Source organism: Dromiciops gliroides, chromosome 3 (genome assembly GCF_019393635.1).
Source record: "Dromiciops gliroides isolate mDroGli1 chromosome 3, mDroGli1.pri, whole genome shotgun sequence".
In the NCBI taxonomy this organism is placed as follows: domain Eukaryota; kingdom Metazoa; phylum Chordata; class Mammalia; order Microbiotheria; family Microbiotheriidae; genus Dromiciops; species Dromiciops gliroides.
The window spans coordinates 587,314,085-587,338,106 of record NC_057863.1 but is presented as its reverse complement, the minus strand read 5'-3'; the positions used below and the strand labels follow the sequence as shown (position 1 = coordinate 587,338,106).

At 39.9% G+C, this 24,022-nt stretch overlaps 1 protein-coding gene and 1 long non-coding RNA gene across 3 annotated transcripts in view; one reads left to right on the top strand and one right to left on the bottom strand.

Annotated features, from left to right (window-relative positions):
* CSMD2 (CUB and Sushi multiple domains 2) overlaps window positions 1-24,022 on the top strand; it is a 1,007,742-nt gene that overhangs the window by 358,807 nt on the left and 624,913 nt on the right. The gene's annotated exons all lie outside the window — the stretch shown is intronic.
* Window positions 591-3,401, bottom strand: LOC122748770. The gene is made up of 3 exons (XR_006355640.1): window positions 3,344-3,401; window positions 1,526-1,634; window positions 591-668 (listed from the first exon to the last, which is right to left on the bottom strand). It is a non-coding gene; the product is annotated as an uncharacterized LOC122748770 (long non-coding RNA).

Below are 24,022 nucleotides of genomic sequence, written 5' to 3'. Positions count from 1 at the left end.
CCTGAATCCAGGGCCGGTGCTTTATCCACTGCGCCACCTAGCCACCACTAGAACATATTACTAAAGGGATAGTTAGTGAATGTCTAAAAAAATGAACAGATCATAACAAGAGGGGAAAAGGAACAAGCATTTATAAAATACCAACTATGTGCCAATTATTATGCTAAGCATTTTACAAATATTATCTCATTTGATCACAAAGAGCCAATGTAGCTTCATCAAGAAGAAGCCATGGAGGGGCAGCTAGGTGGTAAGGTGAATAGAACAGAGGGCTGGAAGTCAGGAAGACGTGAGTTCAAATTTGACCTCAGATACTTACTAGCTGTGTGACCCTGGGTAAATCACTTAACCCCTATTTGCCTCCAAAAATTTTTTTTAAATGAAGAAAGAACAAGCCATGGCAAGACCAACCTCATTTACTTTTTAAACAGGGTTACTAAAATCACAGGTCGTGAGAATGAGGCATTTATAATTCAACTAGATTTTAGCAAAGCATTTAATAAAGTTTTCCATACTTGTGGACATGGTAGACAGATAAGCCCTAGGTGATGGTGTAGTTAGCAAGCTTGTCAATTCACTGACTTACTCACCCAAAAGTGTTGTTATTCATGGTTCCAGGTCAACTTTGAAGGTCTCTGGTGAAGTGTCTCAGGGATCTGTGCTTGGTCCTGTTGGTTTAACATTTTCTTGTTCATATATGAAGAAATAGATAATATACTCATCAAATCTGCAATTGCATTGACTTGACTCAGTAATTAACATGTTGGAAACTGTGGCATATGATTGTGATATAATATTATGCTATAAGAAATGACAAACAGGATGGATTTCAGAAAGGCCTGGAAAGACTTATATGAAGTAATATATAGTGAAGTGAGGAGAACACTATGTACGGGGACAAGAATATTGTTTGATGAAGAACTCTGAATGACTTAACTATTCTCATTCATACAATACTTTAAGACAATCCCAAAGGACTAATGATGAAGCATAATATCCTACTCCAAAGAAAGAATTGATATTGATTGAACACAGGCTGAACCATGCTATTTCTCACTTTCTTCCACTTTTTCTTTTATTCAAGTTTTCTTATATAAAATGATTAACATGGTAATGTTTTACATAATTGCACATGTATAACCTATGTCTGATTGCTTACCACCTCAGGGAGGGGGAGGGGAGGGAGAGAAGGAGAGATGTATAGAATTTGGAACTCAAAACTTTAAATAAAAAGGTTTGTTATTATTTTAAAAAATACAACCTATCCAGGAAAAATTCAACATGCTGAAAAATTGAAATGGGATCCAAAAGGATCTCACCATGCTAGAATCATGGTCATATAGATGAAATTTAATAGGGATAAATTTAAAGCCTTTCCCATGCAATCAACAAATACAAGATTCAGGAGACTTGGGTAATTTGAGTGTAAAAGACCTGGATATTTTAGTGGACAGCAAGTTAAGCTTGAGTTTGTCACACACTAGTGTGACATGGCAGACAAAACAAAAGACCAATATAATCTTACCTATTAATAGAGACACAGTGTTCAGAACAAGAGATGTGATAGTCTGCTGTATCAGATCTGCCCTCGTGAGACTCCTGAGTGGAGCATTGCCTCTACTTCCATGAGAGAACTGTAGGAATGATATTGACAAGGCAGAGTATTGTGTAGAGTTCATAAGGAAGAGGAGCACATGAATGAGAAGACTGGATATCATATCAAAAGGGAAATAGTAGAAAGACTAAGGGATGTTTAGCCTGAAAAAGAGAAGACTTGGGTCAGATGGGGATGGGCTTGTATATGGAAAAGAGATTGTCCTTCTTAGCCCCAGAAGGTAGAAATAAAATTAATGAGTAGAAGTTGTAAAGAGGCAGGTTTCAGCTTGCTATGACTTCCTAATAGAGCTACCCCAAAGTGGCTCAGTTTCCCATAAGTGGAGGTCTTCAGTAAGAGGCTCAACGATGACTTGTCAGAGATGTCTGGCTCAGGTACTTCTGCCATCCTTTCCGGCCCTGGGAATTTCTAATTCTATGAAACACCATACTCAGAATTCCATCCATTTTACCTCCTTGGCAGAGTGGGACATTGCTGCAATGCAAAGTCTCTCTAAGGAACCTTTATGCTAATGAAGGTTGTCTGTAATCATTGATCATACCGTTATGCCACTCCTCCCCCGCGATCTCCCTTTCTCTAAAATTAGACCAGCCTTCCAGAGGCATTCAGTGGGAGGAAAATCAGTGTGGGTTGCATATTTTGAACAGCGAGTCTCATTAGTGGCAGCACTAGATTGTAATTCTACAGCAGAGCCAGGCATATAGGTCTGGGATGTTGCTCCTTGGGAAGCATTTTTGTACACCTTCCCCTTCCCCTGGTTCCTGAAGTGTCCCATACTTGTCATTCTTTGCTTGCTTTCCTTGCCTAGTATCCAGACTTTCCAGGCAATAGCTTTTTCAGATGGAAGACTTCTCATGTCATCCATAAACCAACCAATCAGTTTGCTTCTCTTTATTAACCTCCCCTCTCTGCTTGGTACTGGGGTCATACTGTGAGGAATACATAGAACACTTAGATACAGCCCCTAGCTTTCAGTAGCTTCCACTCTATTTATGAAAACAAGAATTACACTGGGGTGGGAGACCCCCCAGCATGAGCAAAAATAGCATGAGGGGCAGCTAGGTGGTAAAGTGGATAAAGCACCGGCCCTGGATTCAGGAGGACCTGAGTTCAAATCCAGCCTCAGACATCTGACACTTACTAGCTGTGTGACCTGGGCAAGTCACTTAACCCCAATTGCCTGACCAAAAAGAAAAAATAGCATGAGATGTGCCTTTCTTTGGTACATAAGAATAAGTGGGGGCCTCTCTCATTGGAAGTCCTCAGACAGAAGTTAAAGGACCACCTGTTCATGATATTGAAGAGGACATTCTCAATCACTTAGGCTAATTAATGTGTAAAAGGTGGGGGTAGGACTGAATAGCCTTTGTTAGCCCTTCCAACCCCCAAAACCTGTGGATCTGGGCCAGCTGCTGCTGCTTCTTTTCCCTTGCTGCATCCCTGCTAGTAGAGTCTCCTCATTCCATTTTCTTAAAAAGGCTCCTTTACAGAGAATTCCAAAGAGAAAGACCCATGCTCTCAGCCAATCAAGGTCTTTATTCACAAACACATACTCTTGCAACCAGTTCTTACTTAATTCAGTTCTTAAATAACCTGCGGAACAATGTGTCCAAAAGAATTAAACAGCCTACAGCTCTACATGAGCATTTAAGTACCTATGACTATTTCTCTATTATACTGCCTAAACAAGCTCTATGATGTACAGTTAGAGGTTTATCAACAACTTACAAAGATCATCTCTCTGCCTGGTGTGTCTCAGCTTCTGCATCCTGCTGCTCAGTGGTTATTCTAAGCTGATTCAAGGCTCACAGAGTCACAGAATTTCCAAGGACTTGATTCACCTTCTAACCCAACAGATCCCTAAAAATAACCTCTTCTGCAATAAATCTGAACAGCAGTCATCTGACCTGTACTTGAAGCCCTCCAAGAAGGGTGAAGCCCCCCCATCCTGTGACTGCCCATTTCACTCCAATTATGAGAAAGTGTCTTCCTTGCATTAAATCCATTCCATCCGTTGTTTCTGGGTTTACTCTTAGGGGTCACAAGGAAGAAATCTAATCCCTCTTTCATCTGACACCTCTTCATGTATGTAAATAAAGGTATCCTCTTTCCCTTGAGTCTTCTCCTCTCCAGGCTAAATATGCCCACATGCTTCAACCAATCCTCATATAACACAGACTCCAGGAACATCACCATTCTGGACACTCCAGTTTATTAAGGTCCTTCCTAAACTGTGGTTGTCAGAACTGAACACAATCCTCCACATAAATTCTGACTAGGGAAGAGAAACCATCACCTCTTCCTCCATGAAAGTGATCCCTCTCTTAGTGCCATCTAAGATTTCACTGGGGCAGCTAGGTGGTGCAGTGGCTAGAGTCCTGGACCTGGAGTCAGGAAGACAAGAATTCAAATCCAGTTTCAGACACTTACTAGCTATGTGACTCTAGGCAAGTCACTCAATCCAGTTTGCCTCAGTTTCCTCAACTGTAAAAGGAGTGGAGAAGGAAATGGCAAATTACTCTACTATCTTTGCCAAGAAAACCCCAAACAAAGTCACAGAGTCAGACATGACTGAAATGACTCAACAACCACAAAAGATTTCATTAGCTCTTTTTTTGTCTGCCATATCACTCTCTTTTTTTTCTTTTTTTCAAAATTTGGGAACAATACATGTATTTCCATAACACAGTACACCAAAAAAGACAATTGCTTATGAAATCGCAATTCTACCATGTACAGCTTGTTATTCCCTCCAAATATATCAGTTATCATGATTTTTTTTCTTCCCTCCCTCTTCCCACTGTAGAGATGGCTACAAACATAAGAGATGGACACAAATGAAACCATAACTCTTAAATAATCCCCCCAACAAACTACTACCTAACCATGCCTCCCCTGCCTTGTGCTTCTGAAGTCAAGTTTTAAAGCCAAGTTTAAGACTTTACAATTTCATCTTATTGGATTCAGCCCAGTGTTTGAACCTAACAAGAACTTTTTGAATCCAGTCATGGTCATAGTGTGGATTAGCTATCTTTCTCAGCTTTGATAAGTTTTATCTCAGCCTTGGTCTTTATACAAGTAGTTGATAAAAATGTTAAACAGCCTAGGGCCAAGCATAGACCCTTGGGGCACTCCACTTAAGACCTACATCCAGTTCCAAGTCCATTTAATGTAATGTCTTTTAGTCCACATCTCTCCATCTTTTCCAAAAAAAATAGTATGTGACACTTTATCAAACACTGCTACAACACTCCCCCAATCTACCAGTTTAACAATCCTATATAAAAAGAAATAAACTTGTACTGCCATGTTCTCACAAATGATCTTATCTCACGCTATCTTAAAACCAAGGACATCCAGTGGAAGTTCCTTCAACTCTTCCCTTCACCCTAAAATTTCCATGTGATATCACTAATTCCTTTCCTATTGCTATTATTCAGAGGAAAAGGTGTGGGGTTTTGTTTAGTTTTGTTTTGTTTCTACAAAGTTAAACATTCTATCTCTGTTCTGGATCCAAGCAGAAAGCATTTTGGAGATATTGGAGACATATTGGAGACATCTCCTCAGATACCTCAGTTCCACCCACCTGTACTCACTTTAGACTTCTCTGCCTTCTCCATATGTCCCCCCCACACACACACACAAGGTACCTGTCTTCCCATTCGCCCTGCTTTTTAGTCATCTGTTGTGTGGTGGATTCCCCCATTAGATTGTAAGCTCCTTGAGGGCAAGGACTGTCTTTCTTTTTCATATTTGTGTCGCCAGCATTTGACACAGTGCTTGAAACATAGTAGGCACTTAATAAATGTTTATTGACTATTGGATCTCACCACTCGTGTCTACTCTGAGGCCTTTCCCCTATCAATCTACCCCCTCTCTCTTTTGTGTCATCGGTCTCTCCCTCTATATTCATCCTTCCTATCTTCTAATATATGTGGTAAGGTTCTCTCTCTTAAGAAATCATGGGTTGTGGTGGCTAAGAAGTGGAAATCAAAGGAATGCCCATCAATTGGGGAATGGATAAACAACTGTGGTACATAATGGTGATGGAATATTATTGTGCTAAAAGAAATGACAAGCAGGATGATTTCAGAAAGGCCTGAAAAGACTTGTATGAACTGATCTATAGTGAAGAGAGCAGAACCAAGAGAACAATGTTCACAGAGACAGCAATATTGTTTGATGAAGAACTATGAAAAACTTAACTATTCTCAACAATACAATGATCCAAGACATTCCCAAGAGACTATCAATGAAACCTACTACCCACCTCCAAATAAATAACTGATATTGATGGAACACAGACTGAAGCATGCTATTTTTCCTTTTGTTCAAATTTCCTTATACAAAATGACTAATATGGTGATGTTTTACATAATCGTACATGTATAATCTATATCTGATTGCTTACTGCCTCAGGGAGGGGGGAGGGAAAAGAGGGAAAGAGGGATAAAAAATGGAACCTAAAAGTAGAAATAAACATTTTTATTACTTTAAAAAAAAAGAAATCATGGAATGATAGGATCATAGGTATAGAGCTTGAAAGGTCCTCAAAGGTTATTTTTCCCTTATCCTGGATTGCCATTGCAAACCCATACCTACCCTTAGATCCCCTTTCTCTTAATTTCATGAATAGTCTATGTTCACTGTCTCCACTTCTTCTCTATGTACCTATTTATCAGTCCCATGTAATCTGACTTCTGTCCCCACTACTGAAATTGGCCTCTAAGGTCATCAAAGATCTCCTAATGAACAGATCCAGTGGCCTTTTCTCAGTTCTTGTCCTTCATTTTTCTGTAGCACTTGACACTGTTGATCAAATACCCTTTCTTGAAGCTCATTCCTCACTTGATTTCTGTGGTCAAGCATTGTCCTTGGTCTCCTCCTGGTTCTCTGAGCTGGTTCTCTTTCTCTCCTGCTCAATTTTTCTCCTCCTCCTACTTGCTGAATAGTGGCATTTTCCCAAGACTCTCTGTCCTCAGCCCTCTCCTCATCTCTCTATGTCCTGATCTCATCCATTTCCACCATTTCAACTGTCCTCTCTACCAGCAGGAGTACCAAATCTACATCTCCAATTAAGACCTCTCCACTAAAATATAAAACTTTATTCTGTATTCCTAGTGGGCATTTTGACCCATTTCTTCCTTCAACACCTTAGATTCAACCTGTTTAAAACTAGACTCAGGGGGCAGCTAGGTGGAACAGTGGCTAAAGCACTGGCCCTGGATTCAGGAGGCCCTAAGTTCAAATCTGGCCTCAGACACTTGATACTTACTAGCTGTGTGACCCTGGGCAAGTCACTTAAACCCTCATTGCTCCACCAAAACCAAACTAACAAAAAAACTAGACTCAGCATCTTCCCAGCAAAATCAGGTGATTTTTCTCAGTTTCTGTTAAGTTCCTGATCATTCTCCCACTTAATTTGCCTGGAATTTCAGAGTAATCTCCTTTTTTTGGTGAGGCAATTAGGGTTAAGTGACTTGCCCAGGGTCACACAGCTAGTAAGTGTCAAGTGTCTGAGGCTGGATTTGAACTCAGGTCCTCCTGAATCCAAGGCCGGTGCTCTATCCACTGTGCCACCTAGCTGCCCCAGTAATCTCCTTTTTTACCCATGTATCTAATCAGTCACTAAGATATGTCCATTTTTGTTTAGTCCTGACTGTATATGAAACACCAAGGGAGAGAAACTGGAATCTCTGCCTATTTGTTGGAAGTAGTTTTAGTCCTACAACGTTCATCAATTAGAATTTTTAAAATGAATCTTATTTAAAATCCCCTAGGAGAACTCACTATTTTTTAATCCTGTAGGTTAATCATTTTGTAAATCAAATGTTATAATTGGCACCTAGTTTATCTGCTTGGCAAACAATGTTTTTTTTTAAAAAAAAAGCTTTAAATCAAACCAGAAATTCATATCTTGGTTCTGTTATTTTACTACCCAGGTGGTCTTGGACAATTCAATTAATCTCTCTAGCCTTCAGTCATAACAAGAGAGGATTGGAATAAATGACCTCGAATATTCATACCAGCTCTAAATCTCTGATGCCATCATGCTACTTGAATCCCTGAGAGCATGGTTTACCTATTACTACATTATACAGTCATCATCAGAGTCTAGCCATAGAGCTTTGGGACCTGTTAACCTGACCTGAAATACCAGAGACCAGCAAAAGGCCACTGAATCCAGACTATTGAACTGAATAGAATGAGCTACTATAGGCAACTGGGGACCGTAGCTGGGCAGAGTCAAACCACCAGAGGAGAGAAGTTCATTAATATGCCACAGTCTGCATGGATGCAGAGAAGATGGGGAAAGGAGGAACCAGATTGTAAGGATAGGAATTGACCATAGTCGCCAAAATCCAAGTCAATGTGACTTTAGCATTCAACCTAGAAATTCACATTTCCTGGACTCTAACTCAGCTCTCTCCCTGCTCTTCCTTTCTCACCCCCAAAAGGCACCTGCTGAAAAATTATCTTGCATTTATCCTTTGTATATCATTATATATTTGAGATAATAGGGTAACAGAGATTTGGAAGGAACCTCAGAGGCTATTTACTCCATCCCCTCTCTTCATTTTAAAAATGTGGAAAATGAGGCCAGTGATATTAAGTGATTTGTCCAAAGTCACACAGGTAATAAGCATCAAAGGCAGAATTAAAACCCATATGTGTGCATGGTGTCTACTTCAATGGAATGTACATTCCTTGAGAATATATATCATTGAATTCTTTGTATTTGTATCTCCAGTGCCTAAGCACAATGCCAGGCACATAGGAGAAACTTAATCAATATTTTTTGATTGATTAAACTCAGAAAGACTGTGAAGAAGAAAATCTAGCAGTTTAAGGGATCTGGATCTCACTTGATCTCACTTAAGTCAAGGTACATCCTATCCATTTCCTGTCTTCTTTAGATCTTTTTAAAATTATAAAACACTGTTGACTCTCTATGCCACCTTTTAGGAGAGATGGTCATAAGCTGGAGATCATCTAAAGGTACCTAAGCGGTACAGTGGATAGAGTGCTAGGTCTGGAGTCAGGAATCAGAGAGACTCATTTTCCTGAGTTCAAATCTGCCCTCAGACACCATCACCTAGCTGCGTGATCCTAGGCAAGTAATTTAATCTCCATCTGCCTCAGTTTCCACAACCGTTAAATGGAGACACTAATAACACCTACCTTCCAGGGTTGTTGTGAGGAACAAATGAAATTAAATGAGTGCTTAGCATAGTCCCTAGCACTTAATAAATGTTGATTTCCTGCCTGCCTTCCTTTTCTCCTTCTTTTTCTCCTTCCTTTTCTCCTTTCTTTACTCCTTCCTTCTTTCCTTCTTTCCTTCCTTCCTTCCTTCTTTCCTTCTTTCCTTCCTTCCTTCCTTCTTTCCTTCTTTCCTTCCTTCCTTCTTTCCTTCCTTCCTTCCTACCTACCTTTCTTCCTTTCTTCTTTTCTTCCTTCCTTCCTTCCTTCTGAGATTTAGAGTTAGATGATACTTCATAAGTCATCTAATCTAACATCCTCATTAGACAAGGGAATCGCGGCCTGTAGAGATTAAGTAATTTACCCAAGCTCACATAGGTACTAAATGGTAGATCTGGGATCCAACTCCAGGATGTCTGACTCCAAATTCACTGTTCATTTAATTGCACCACACTGTCCCAGAAGCATGCAGATTAAGGCTAAAAGGATGTTGAAGGTCTTTAAGATTGTAACCATAACAAAGATTAATTGAAAGAACTGGGCATGTTTAGCTTGGAAAAGAGAATATCTAAGGGGAAATTTGATAGCTCTCTTCAAGTATTTGCATGGTTATTATATAAAAGAGAGATTCTGTTTGACCCCAGAAGACAGAGCTCAAACCACTGGGTATAAATGTCAAAGATAGGTTCCATATAAGTAAGAACTTCCTAACACTTAATGCTGTCCCAAAATAAAATGGGTTGCCTCAGGAGACAGTGGATTCCTATTCCCTATAGAGAGGTCATCAAGACAGGGAGGTATGTTCATTCCTTGAGCATGTGGTAGAGAAGATTCTTATTCACATATCCTTGTACTGGAAGACCACTGAGTTCCCTTACAGCTCTAAGCTTCTGGGATTCTCTGATCTGATTCATATAAAGATGTTGGAGGAAGAAGCAAAGGATAGTAGAATGAATTATACACGTGAATTTAGGAGATCTGGTTTAAGTCTAAACAATGTAACTTAATAGTTGGGTTAACTTGGTCAAGTTCCTTCCCTTCACTGATCTTCATTTTTCCTCCTCTGAGAAACCAAAGGGTTGGACTACATAATAATTCATATTTATATAGCAGTTTACATATATTATCTCATTTGAGCATCACAACCAACCTCTAATATAGTTATCAATGATAATCAGTAGAGGAAACAATATTATTGCCTCTATTTTACAGATGAGAAAATGATTAATTTAAGTAGCTTTGCCCTAATGATGTGGTTAGTAAATTTCAGAAGCAAAATTTGCACTCATCTTCTTGCCTCACATCTGTCTCTCTATTCCCTGCCCCAGACCTATTCTAAGTTATCTCCAAGGGCCTTCTAACTCAAAAGTCTATGATTCTACTTAGGTTGTCCCCCACCCCCAATAGCTTAAAAACAAATAGGATTCCACTAATTAAAACTGGTTCAAGTTAACAAAGAAAAACAGAAAGTTGGCATAGTTCAATGGAAAGTATATTAGTTTTGGAGTCAGGGACCTGGGTTTAAATATTACCTCTGAATGTTATTACGTATGCAACTTTGAGTAATTCACTTAATCTCTCTGAGCCTCAGTTTCCTCATATGTAAAATAATGGGATGGTCTCTAAAGTCCTTTTTTTTGTTTGTTTGTGAGGCAATTGGGGTTAAGTGACTTGCCCAGGGTCACACAGCTAGTAAGTGTCAAGTGTCTGAGGTCTGATTTGAACTCAGGTCCTCCTGACTCCAGGGCCGGTGCTCTATCTACTGCGCCACCTAGCTGCCCCTCTGAAGTCCTTTTCATTTCTATGTTCATGGTTCTATAATTGTATACATTATGTTGTATGGTATGGTGGAAATAGCATTGTCTCAGGAATCAAAGGACCTGGGTTCAAATTTCACTATTCCATGGCTACTATCTCAGTGACCTTGGGTGAGTCATCTGAAAAATGAAGGAAGTTGGACTGGATAGCTTCTGAGTTTCCTTCTAACTTTATATTTATGAACCTATATCAACAAAAAATGTTTTCTATTACTAAAATGCCACTGTGGCTAAGTGCCTGTGTTAGCCGTTGCTAAAGCCAAACATCAAGATACTATAGAATGATATAACCTTGGACTTGGCCAGTGTCTTGGTTAGTTTGGCTGAACTTATTTTTTTCTCTTTTTATTTTTGCTTATCAAGAATGGCCCTCTGAAAGAAGGAGAAGGCAAGGAGGGATAATGTAAAAATAATTTTTAACTCAATTAAAATTTAAGTTTAAAACAACAGTATAGCATGAAGTGGTGGGGATCTCTCCATCTCTGATGTTCCAGCCAGTCCCGGGCCCAACTTAGCTGCAGTTTAGGCTACAGGATGAAGCCAGGGCATGGCTGGAGATAGTGATGGAGCCAGGGCAACCAGGCAGTGGTTTATGAGGTGTCCTGGGAGTGATCATCCGAGGCATTAACCCAACAGGTTGGCCAAACATGGGAGTGTTGATAATAAATCTACAGTAATGAATTTGTCAATAGACCTTATCAAAGAGTCAGGAAGAGGGCAATCAGAAGCCCTGCAGCCTGTCATGCATATTTGTTGGTAACTTAAGAGGAGACAACAAAAGATGAGAGTAGGTTGGGGCAGAGATTACAATGAATACCAAGAGTTCTCTTCTGTCTTTAAGTAGTGCCAGGCATGTCAGCTAATAAGGCCTACCATTGTGCTAGTATGGCAATTGGGTGTATGTATACACTGATACTTTGTGCATCTTGGCCCAGCTTTTCTGGGAAGGGGATTTTCTGAAATTCAGGATCCCTAGGAAATGCCTTCTTCACTGGCATTTCAGGAGGGAGAGATGGACACTAATCCCATGTCATTCCACTTCACTCAGCCAGCAACCTGGCCCTTTGCCCTGTATACAGAAACTTCCACTGCCCCCTGAAAAGCATCATGGCACATTGACCTCCCTTTTTATCTTTCTCACAACCAAACCATGAATCATTTTCTTTGTAACATTTTTTTCAATTACATGTAAAATTTTTTAACATTCACTTTTTATTTTTTGAAGCAATCAGGGTTAAATGATTTGCTCAGGGTCACATAGCTAGTAAGTATCTGAGGCCACATTTGAATTCAGGTCATCTTGACTCCAGGACCACTGTGCCACCTAGTTGTTCCAACATTCATTTTTTAACAAATTCTTTACCTTCCTCATTTCCCTTCCCCCTCCCTGAAAGGGCAAGCAATTTGATACAGGTTATACATGTACAGTCATGCAAAACATATTTCCTTATCAGTCATTTTGTGAAAACAACACAGACCCCCCAAAAAAACCCAAGAAAAATAAACTTTACCCCCCAAAAGTATGCTTCAATCTGTCTTCAGACTCCAGCAGTTCTTTCTCTGATATTGGATAGCTATTCTCAGCAATATAATGATCTAAGACAATTCTGAAGGACTCATGATGAAATATGCTAAGTCATTCACAGTTAGTTGATCACTGTACAGTATTGCTATTACTGTGTATAATGTTCTTCTGGTTCTGCTCACTTCACTTTACATTGGTTCATGTAAATCTTTCCAAGTTTCTTCTGAAAGCATGCTGCTTGTCATTTCTTTTAGCACGAGTCTTCCATCCCATTCATACACCACAACTTGTTCAATTGTTCCCCAATTGATGAGCATGTCCTCAATTTCTAATTTTTTACCACCACAAAGAGAACTGCTATAAATATTTTTGTACATTTTGATACTTTTCTCTTTTTTTCTCTTTGGGATTTAGACCATTTCTTGGTCAAAGGATATGCATAGTTTTATAGCCTTTTGAGCATAGTTCCAAATTATTCTCCAGAATGGTTGGATCAATTCACAACTCTACCAACAGTACATTAGTTTCCCAATTTTCCCTCACAGAAATGAGTTTCTGAGGCTTTTACTAGCAATTAGAGAAATAGGATAAAAATGTGCAAAAGTCATACAATTTATAGGACAGAGTCCAAGGATCTTAGCTTAATATTTCTTCTTTTCTGCACCATAAATGTCTAGTTTAGGGGGTGAAAACTCACCCAACTCTCAGTTCTAGATTCTCAGATCACATGGCATTGCCTGTCTATATTTACCAAAAGGTGTTTATCTCCTTGTTTGACCTAGGCCAAACTCAACCTCTCTTCCCAAGCAGCCTTTGTCATTTTACAGCCATGTTGGAAGCAGATACTGTCTCATTTTTTTTTCTGTTTCTATACCCAATACTTAGCACAATGCTTGGGACTTATTAGGTGTTTGTTGTAGTTCAGTCATTCACTCCTGTCTAACTCTTCATGACCCTGTGGACCATACTGTCCAAGGGGTTTTCTTGGCAAATTTTACTGGAGTGCTCTGCCATTTCCTTCTCCAGTGGATTAAGGAAAACAAATTAAGTAACTTGTCCATGATCAATGGGCTAGTAAGTGTCTGAGGCTGGATTTGAACTCAGGTCTTCCTGACTCCAGGCCTAGTGCTCTATCCACTGAGCCACCTAGCTGTGGGCAGATATTTAGCAATTGCCTCTTCATTTATTCCTGTATTATCCATATGCCAGAATGTCTATAACTGCAAAATTCCAGCACATATATTTATATGTATATATATTTATGTATGTATGTGTGGATAGATAGGTATGTAGGTATATATTATCTATATATGTTTACATGTATGTATATTTATGTATGTATTGTGGATAGGTGATAATAGAGATTTATAGTTTTATATATGTATGTGTATATATATATATATATATATATATATATATATATATATATATATATATATATAGAGAGAGAGAGAGAGAGAGGAGATCTGACATCATACAATTTATACGATTTCCCCCAGAGGACACAAGAAGGATTTTTTTCATTTCATCACATCAGTCTTTAGGCACAATACCCCAAACCAAAAACAAAAGATAAGGAGACAGGCTCCCCAATGCCCATGTCACTTTTTTTCCATAAAAGTATTTTATTATTTTCCAGTTACAGTCCATGTCACTTTTTAAACCAAGTAGCCACTGGCAGTTTATCACAAATAAGTTCCCTCATTAATGCTTAGGCTCAGGTAGTCAGGTAGAAAGAAATGCAAAACATTTGCCCTCCAGAGGGATTTTTCTGGGTGGAAAGAGGAAATACCCAGGCCCCAAAGGTTTTACCTTGAAAGAACAGTGGGTCTAAAAACTGAGGGATATACCAGAAGGAAAGCAAATTTGAGGGGTTTGCAAAGATTCTAACATTAGAAAGGGGCAGCTAGGTGGTGCAGTGGATAGAGTGCTGGACCTGGAGTCACTTTATCCTGTTTGCCTCAGTCTTCTCATCTGCAAAATGAACTGGAGAAGGAAATGGCAAACCACTCCAGTATCTTTGCCAAGAAACCCCCAAATGAAGTAATAAAATGGCAGACACAATTGGAATGACTGAATAACAACAAACATTGGAAAATTATTTTCAATATTAAACAGAGCTTACATGGTAGAGAATAATGACCCTTTCTAGGAGTTAATTATTCACAATTTCAATAGCATTAGCATTAGGTAAGTGGCTAGAACATGGGGACTTGGAGTCAGGGAGACCTGAGTTCAAACCCTGCCTCAGACACATACTGTATGATTCTGAGCAAGTCACTTTATTTTTGTGTGCCTCGATTTCCTCATTTGTAAAATAGAAATAATATTAGTACCTACCTCACAGGGTTGTTAGGAGGACCAAATGAGATATTTATAGAGTACTCTGCAAACTTTAAAGTTCTATATAAATACTATTAATTTATCAGTACCTTAATATCAGGATCTTTTTGGCCATTGAAGCTGTTTCTACGCAGTCAAAATAAAATGAAGAGTTAGGGCTATTATCCTGAAAAGTCAGGCCCAGACTGCAAAACAGTAAGTCTGGGAGTAAAGAAAAAATGACATTGGTTTAGATAGTTAAGAGGCTTTGCTTTACTGTCCCAACTAATTGGCTTAGTACTTCCCTTCATCCCTTCACTCCATTTTGCCCTCTTAGACATAAGCCCCAGGCTGTAGGTGTTTGCTTATCAATTTCCTTCAGATGGAATGAGATTCAGAGATGTCTGTTTTAAGATAATTTTAATCTGGACTTTTGGGAATTAGAGATGCTTCAGTGATGTCTCTGTCCTGTGAGGATGGTAGCACAGGTGGCAAATCCCCAAATTTAAGAGGCCAGGGGCAGGGGTGGGGGCAGGGGGGGAGCAAGGTAGGACAGGATTACTGTCTTCAAATGAAGGCTGGCATGACAAAGAGAGACCAGATTTTGTCTGTGTGGGCCCAGAGGGCAGAACTAGGACCAATGGGTGAAAGTTATAGGGAGGCAAAATAGAGAGAGAGATAGACATATAGATACAGATATACATACAAGTGGGTCTGGACTTGTGATTTCATTGAGGTAGGAAACTTCCCTCCAACTCAAAAATTCTATGATTCTCCCAGTATGTCCATTGGTTTGTCCACCAGAAATTAAATGCTAGGCTTGAAGAATTATGGGAATGACCTTGAAGGGTGATTATGGTATGTCATATGTCTTACCTAGGATCACTGCAAGGACTTTGAATGAAACCTAAAGAAAGAACTCTCGTGGAAGAGAATTAAGCAAGAGAAGTTTCCTCCTAAGGAAAATGAAGTGTTTGGGCCTGTTAGGCTGTGATATCTCTTCTAGCACTATGTCTAGGACCCTATGACCACCCGAACTCTCTTTCAGGAGGAATATCCAGGGTGTCCCAAAAGTCTTAGGGCAGTTTTAAGCTTTTAATATCTTTTAAAGTTTAAAACCATACTAAAACTTTGGAGACACCCTGTATACTAGAATGAATCACTGAAGAAAGCTTTGAAGTGTCCTTCAAAAACCTTTTAGATAGATTTGCAGCTCCCTGCATAATCCTCACCTCGCTCCCACCTCTGGATCTGTTCTGTATACCTGAGGTAGGGAGGTGGTCTGGAGATGAATGAATGAACATTCATTGAAGTATGGATCACTCATTGTAAAAACATGCACCAAAACACAGCTTTAAACAGTGACTTGGGATTTATGACCCACTTTATGTTTCTGTGAAGAATTAAAAGAAAAAAATCAGAACTTCTTAACTGTTGGAGGGATCAAATACTATGCTAGACATGCCTGAAATGATACAAATTCACCCTGTGGTGATGGAGGGGTGTGGGGACAAACAGACTAGCACCTGGTGGCTATTATCCAAGAGAGTGGTTGTGTTCTGTGTAGGGGTGGGGTCAGTATACAGCTGTATAGGAAATACAGCTGGGCAGATAGTTGGACTGATTTGGGGTTAGGATGGGGATAAAATAGAGGGGACCAGGAGCAGCTAGGAAATGCAGTGGATAAGGCACCGGCCCTGGATTCAGGAGGACCTGAGTTCAAATTCGGCCTCAGATACTTGACACTAACTGTGTGACCCTGGGCAAGTCAGTTAACCCTCATTGCCCCACAAAAACAAAACAACAACAACAACAACAAAATTAAAAAATAAATAAAATAGAGGGGACCTCAGTGGTACCAAGCAAGTCATTTAGTACAATTAGCTGAAAATAGGTGTGTCAGATGTCTGCATGATCAAATTGGAGAATCTGTGATTTTACTATAAGCAAGAGAACATGCGCACCAGATAAAGAAACACAAAATCTGAGGCCTAGATGGGACCTCTTGGGCCCAGGGAACACTGTGTACAATATTCCTGAAAAGTGGCCATTCAGCTTCCCTTTGAAGACCTCCAGTGATAGGAAGGAAGGGAGACGGAGAGGGAGGAAGGGAGGAGACATGTATTAAGTTCCTTCTATGTGCCAGGCACTGTGCTAAGCACTTTACATATATGATTTCATTTGATCATCACAACAGCTCTGGGAGGCAGGTGCTATTCTTAGCACCACATTGTGGATCAGTTAGGGAAACTGAAGCAAACAGAGGTTAAATGACTTTTCCTGACTCACACAGCTTGTAAGGATCTGAAGCTATATTTGAATCCACATCCTCCTCACTCCAGACCCAGTGCTCTATCCAGTGTACCACCCAGCTGACTCTAACGGGGAACTTATTACCTGATGAGACAACCCATTTTATTTACACATATGTGTATACTGATAATAACACAATTTTTAGTTTTATTGTTAGCTTTGTTTTCATATAATAATCATTTTAGAATGTACCTCCTACCCCCAAAAACCCCTCTCTCATAACAGGAAAACAGTTAAGCAAGTGGCTATGCCTGATAGAATATCCACAACATTCCACAGGCAGTCTCCCTCTTCTATAGCAAGATGGAAGTCTGTCTCACCACCTACTCTCTAGGGACAAGATTTTCACTGCATTTCATATTGGTTTATCTACCTTTTAGTATTATTTTCATTTATATTACATTGTTTGCTTTCCTCTCTATGCATCAGTTCATAAAGTATTCCTATATTTCTCTGAATTCACCATATTCATTGATACTTAGAGCACAATATTTCTTCCATTACATTCATGCATGGAAGTTTTTCAGCCAATCCTGAGTTTATGTGAAATCACTTTGTTTCTCATTCCTTATTAGTGTAAAAAGCACTTCTATTAATATTATGCTATGAATTAGAACCTTCTTTCTGTCTTTGATCTCCTTGGACTTTCTTTCTGTCCAGTAGTTCAACTCACAATATTTTCACACAAATTTAGTTATTAGGAGGTGTTTCCTTGCAGTAAGTTGAAATCTGTAACTTCTAGTCATTTGTGGATCAAAGCATAATAAACTCAATTTTCTTCTATATATTAGTTCTTCAGATGGTTAAGCACAGGAATCATATCCTATCTTTACAAGTCTTCCATTACTAGTCTAAAAATCCCTAGTTCCTTCAACAAATCATTATTATTCATCACCACCACCATCACCACTGTTCTCATCATCCTTATCATCTTTTTCTTTTTTTGGTGAGGCAATTGAGGTTAAGTGACTTGCCCAGGGTCACACAGCTAGTCTGAGGCCAGATTTGAACTCAGGTACTCCTGAATCCAGGGCCAGTGCTTTATCCACTGCACCACCTAGCTGCCCTTTTATTTGTTTATTTATTTATTTAGTGACTATTTCTCTAATAGCTCACATTTTTATATTACTTTTCAGTTTATGTAGTGTTTTTCTCATGCTAGACCTGTCTGTTTTTATCCTCATTTATAAGGTAGAGAAGATAAGTCCCAGGGAAATTATTTTTATTCAGTCACACCAGTTTGTGTACAGCAAGACCAAGTCTGGAACCAAGGTTCTTGGCAGCCAGCCTTGAGTTCCTTCCACTAACATCATGAGTCATTTTACTATTATATCTTCCCTTTTATGTACCCATTATAGTTTGCCAATGTTCCTCCTAAAATGTGGTCCCCAGAACTGAAAAAAATTCTAGGTTCAGAATGACTAGGACAGGACAGTGCAACTTTGATGGGGGTGGTGAAATCCCTTCCAAAGAAGGGAGAAACCAAATGCCAAACAGGCACATCAGTCTGCAGACAGTCCTTAAGGCATCAGCTTCTTTCTACTTTTCTCCCCTCTCACCCCAACCCTGAAACCACCTTTCTTGAGTCATTGTGCACATGGGAGGTACACCTTGGGGAACATCCTTACCTGGTCTGGGAATTGCCTTCATTAGGGTAAAGCACAGTTTTCTGTACTCTCTCCCTCTCCACTTTGTAGAACAGAGCTGACTTGTCCCTGGAATGACTAAGACACTGCCTCTACTATGGTGGAATCAGCATCAAACTGAGGAGGCCTGCACTTTCCAAACCATGAAAAGCTTTTCCTACATAAACCCCACCTCCAAAGGATTCCCAGCCACCACCAGATGGCTTAACATGAGACCAGATCAAACATGACCCACAAGTGCATGTCTGTGTGTATTTGAAAGACTCCTGTGTGGATAATGGTACTGATAAACATAACTCTATCTCACACACACACACACCCCAAAACAACAGAATAGGCCTTTATGCAGAATTTCCATAGCAACCCTTTGTAAATCAGCTTTGGGAACTTTTACATGCTTTCTTCCCTTGTTCTTCCCTGGAGGATTTTGGGGATACAGACCTAATGTGCCCTTTCTTTGTCCTTAGCCTCATCAGGGGAAGTTGTCTTCCATATATTTTGGGACAGTTTTTTATTTGATGAATGCTCTCATCTCCTAGCTCCCTTTTGCAGGTAGATCTTAGTCTCATAGACCACATCCCTTGGATTTAATAGAATGGCTTGTTTGAGCTAACAGATAACTTTGGATAAAGACATGGGAGGATGTCATTCCAGTTGGAAGCCAGATTGGATAATTCACGGGACCTAATGGGCCATGGAAGGAAACAGGCTGATAGAGTTTAAGAAGTAAGAATTGGAATCGAAGGACACAGGTTTGAGTCCTTTGGTCTCCCATGTGTTACTTTAGGACTAAATGACCTTCTAAAGTTTTTACCAGGTTCAGTTCTATGACCTGATGAGGAACTAATATCTCTAAGCCTAACTTTGTTCTGCTATAAATATGGACAATATGATAAAGCCAGTCAACAAGTATCTATTACATGCTTACTATGTGCCAGGAACATTGCCAAGTGCTAAGTATACCAAGAAAAGTAAAAGGCAGTTCTTTTTCTCAAGGAGCTCCAGCACTAAAAACTTATGTTTTCTATAAATGACATTGTCATTTCCTCCTCCTTCCACATTTTTCCTGACAGCCCCTTTAGTGGATGTCAGCTCTGGAGCATGGAAAGCAGATTGTAGATGCAGGATGAGCAGCTCAGACAGCTAAGTCAAGGCTTGAAGGAGAAGACAGGTCTGGTTAACATAGGCAGTAGGTCCAAAAGCCTGGAAGATAAAATGGGTGGTAAAAATTAGAATCCCTAGAAGGTGTCATTGAGGCAGAGAAATCTGGGTATGATCTCTGAGACACCAGCAGGGGAAAAAAAAGAAAAAAAGCTTAACATTTGGCCAAACCTTAGCTTCATCCCGGGCAGTTTTACACACTTGGATTTAGGGAAGTGATGATAGTAATAGCTGACATTTATATAGAACTTTAAGATTGGCAAAGTGCTCTGAGTACATATATAAATACATATACATATAGGTATATATATGTATGGGGGTTGTTATGAGAATCAAAGGAGATTATATATACATATATAAAATCTCCTTTGATTCTTTGATTATATATAATCAATATATAATATATGTGTGTGTATTATACATGTGTGTAAATATAAATATAGGTATATACATATGCTCATACATACACACATACATATATGTGTGTATGTGTGTGTGTATGTATATATATATATATATATATATATATATATATATATATATATATATATATATATATATATATATATATATATATATATATAAAATCTCCTTTGATTCTCACAACAACCCCCATCTTCAAGGCTGACTGGTCCTGAGATTACAGCTAGGGGTAGGTGAAAACTCCTGCCTCCAATGGAAGTCCAAGGACTCATAAAACAGGACAGAAAAGCAGAGTGGTGTAATTTTAAGTAACATTGATCTTGGAATCAAGGGAACTGGTTTGGAATTTTGCTACTACCTGACCATGGACTGGTCATTGCATTCCTCTGGGCTTCAGTTCATAAAATGAAGGCAATTGACTAATGGCTGACATATGAATGAGGGATTATGGGAGATATTTTCTTCTTGGTTCCAGAAAGTAGAACTGGAAACAAAAGCTAGAGTTAAAGGGGCAGATTTAGGTTCTGTATAAGGAAAAACCTCCAAATCAGAGTTAACTGAAACTGGATTGAATTGCCTTGAGAGGTAATGAATTTCTTCACTCTAGAAGTCTTCAGGTAAAGTATGGATGGCTCCTACTAAGGATGTTGAAGAGGGGGATACTAGTTCAGTTATGTGTTAGATTATATGGCCTCGGAGGTGTCTTATAAGTCTGAGATTTTGTGACTAGCTTCTAGTTCCGAATCTTATTATTAGGCACCTGCCCCACAATCCTGCCATTCTCTAGGCTTAAAATTTCTAGTTTCTTCAACCAGTCTTTAGAAAATAATGTTGATTATAATAATTATAAATTATAAATTGGTGCAGACCTCTGATTTTACCAGCGTAGGAGGTTCCTTAATGAGCAACTTTCACTACTCATGCAAAATGGCAACTGTTCTGTAACTTATGGTCATGAGAGTCATCTAAAGCACCAAGATGTTGGGGGCAGCTAGGTGGCGAAGTAGATAAAGCACCAGCCCTAGATTCGGGAGGACCTGAGTTCAAATTCAGCCTCAGACAAATGGCACTTACTAGCTGTGTGACCCTGGGCAAGTCGCTTAACTCTTATTGCCCTGACCAAAAAAAAAAAAGCACCAAGATGTTAAGTGACTTGTTCAGTTTGTACAACTCATGTGTTATAGATGTAACTTGAACTCACTTCATCCTTACTTGGAGATCAGCTCTTTACTAGCTTGTATTTCTGCACCACTTTACAGTTTATAAGTGGTTTTATCGGTATAAACCCATGAGATGGGTAGCATTTTTACCCCTATTTATATTACCCAAATGAAATCATGTGGCCTGTGCATGGCAAGACCAGGATTGGATCCCAGGGCTCTTGATACTCATCCCTGTGGCCATTGCACTAATAACATGCTTGTTATTCATTCATTCATTCATTCATTCATTCACTCACTCACTCACTCACTCACTCATGAATCATCCATGTGTCAGCATACCTATAACTATCTAATGATAGGTTTCACCAAAGAGTGTCAGTATTCCTGAAGGCTCTCTTTAGAGGCGATAGTCACCAAGAGTTAAATGACAAAATGAGTTCAGATAGAAGTGGTGTCCACTCCTAAATGTTCCTTTTTTAAACCCAGCTTGAAAGGACTCCTCCAGGCTGACACCTTGATGTTCCCCACACTCAACCTGCCACAGCTACACTGACGCTGTTTTTGCCTAGTTACAAGTCACAACAAGATTGCTCTGGCAAGTGTCACAGAGATTTCAGCCTGCCCCCTCAAGGAGGAAAATATAACAAAATAAAATCAAGTACTGTTTCTCATTTTGATTCCTTTTCCATCCCAAGCAGCCTCCTTGACAATAAATAATTTTAGAATTGGAAATTAGCTGTTGATTTGGTGATGAGGCATGAGCCAGGAGAGCTCAGAGCTTTGCCCTTCCCCAGTCAGGAACGTGGCAGGTTTGTCTCAACAGCCAGGTCCCACTGGGGCATCGCTCCTTTCTGCCACTGAGCTAAGTAGATCTGATGTTGGAAAGAGGTCCCTGGGGAGACAGGCCCCTCTTGCTGCCATTTTGTTAGTCAATTTTGCTGTCCCTGTTGAGGTTTAAACAAGAGCCCTCTAGCCATTTCTGATTTGTTTGTCTTCTGTACTTATTGGGTTTACAAAGTATGTGACATGAAGGACAAGGGCTGAAGACTCCAGATCGCCCCTCTGCCCTCCTTCTCTGACCCAATAAGGAAAGGGTTTGGATGAAGAAGAGGTTCACATCCCGCCCCTGGATTAGGCCTACCACTGAAGAAAAAACTCAGCACAGCTTGTGGGGAATACAAGGATGAGGATGGTGAGAGCATAATAGGCTATGCTTTTAGAAGCATGGGGATGCTTAGCATGGAAAAGAGAAGATTTAGGGAGGAACCTCATGGATCTCTCCAAGTATTTGAAAGGCTATCATGTAGAAGAAGGTAATTATTAGGCAATAATAATAATATCTAGCACTTAAATAACACTTCAAGGTTTGCAAAGTGTTGTACGTGTTATTTTACTATATTTAGATGTGCTTCATTCAGCTCTAGGGGACTAAAATGGGAGCAAGGAAGGTGAGCTAGAGAGAAGATTTGGGCATGATATAAGGAGCAAAAGTTCCTAACAAGTGAATGCCATATATTTGATTCTGTGACTTAGAAACATCCAAAAGTGCAATGGGCTTCCTCATTCCTGGACACCTCCAAGTAGAGGCTGGGTTCTTCTGTAAAGGGGAATCTCATAAAGGTTTGTGTTGTACTAGATGGCCTGGAGTCCCTTCTAACCCTAAGATTCTGTGTTTCTGTGGGAAATAGAACCCCCACTTCTCTACCCAACTGAATTCTACATCTTCCTGGGAGACACGACTTTGTCTTTAAACACAAACACAGTAAATGGAATGAATCAAGTTGGCCAGACATGATGGAATAAGGATCTGGGGCTTGCAAGCTGAAGCAGGTCAGGTGAGAACCATAGACAGGTGAAGGTAATTACAGTTCAGTAGCCTTGACAGGGGTTATGATGCAGTAAGGATGTGATAGCAGCTGGTAACTGCAGGGCTTGAGCAGACAATTGATCAGGTAGCTAACAGGAGAAAGAGGATAGGTTAGGTTGGGGACTTTCTCATGAGGATTGGAGAATCTAGAGGTTAATGGGAAACAGATAAGGTCATTATCAGTGGCCTAATATCCATGGTCCTGTGGTCAATGTGCTAGGTTGTGATCAGAACTGAGGCAGAAAACCATCCTACAGTCAGAAATCAGAGTTAAGAGGTCTTGGAGGAGAGTGAGTTGTACCAATGGAAGATTTGGTGCATGCAGCTGTCTAATCCACCAGATCCATGCTTCTCAACTCTATCAGTGGAGTGGGCAGCATATCCTGGCCTTATAGGAACCCTTCCTTTTTAGGAACTGTGTCTCCAATAGTATTTTTATCTTCAATTCTCTGATCCCTGTCATCTTTTAATTTTATTAATGTATATATTTTTGGTGGGGCAACGAGGGTTAAGTGACTTGCCCAGGGTCACACGGCTAGTGTCAATTGTCTAAGGCAAGATTTGAACTCAGGTCCTCCTGAATTCAGGGCCTGTAGTTTACCCACTTCGCCACCTAGCTGGCCCCCCCCCCCAGTCATCTTTTAAGATAGAATACAGAGGGGCAGCTAGGTGGCGCAGTGGATAAAGTACTGGCCCTGGATTCAGGAGGACCTGAGTTCAAATCCGGCCTCAGACACTTGACACTTACTAGCTGTGTGACCCTGGGCAAGTCACTTAACCCCCACTGCCTTGCAAAAAAACAAAATAGAACAAGATAGAACACAGGAACTGACCATAACAGAGTGAAGGTTTTCAAAGACCTAGGCGCATTAATCACCAACCACATTCTTGGGGGCCCCCTTTTCTTGTTTGTCTCCAGGAGAGACCTTGAGGTGTAACATACTGGGGCCCTGAGACAGAGACAAGGCCC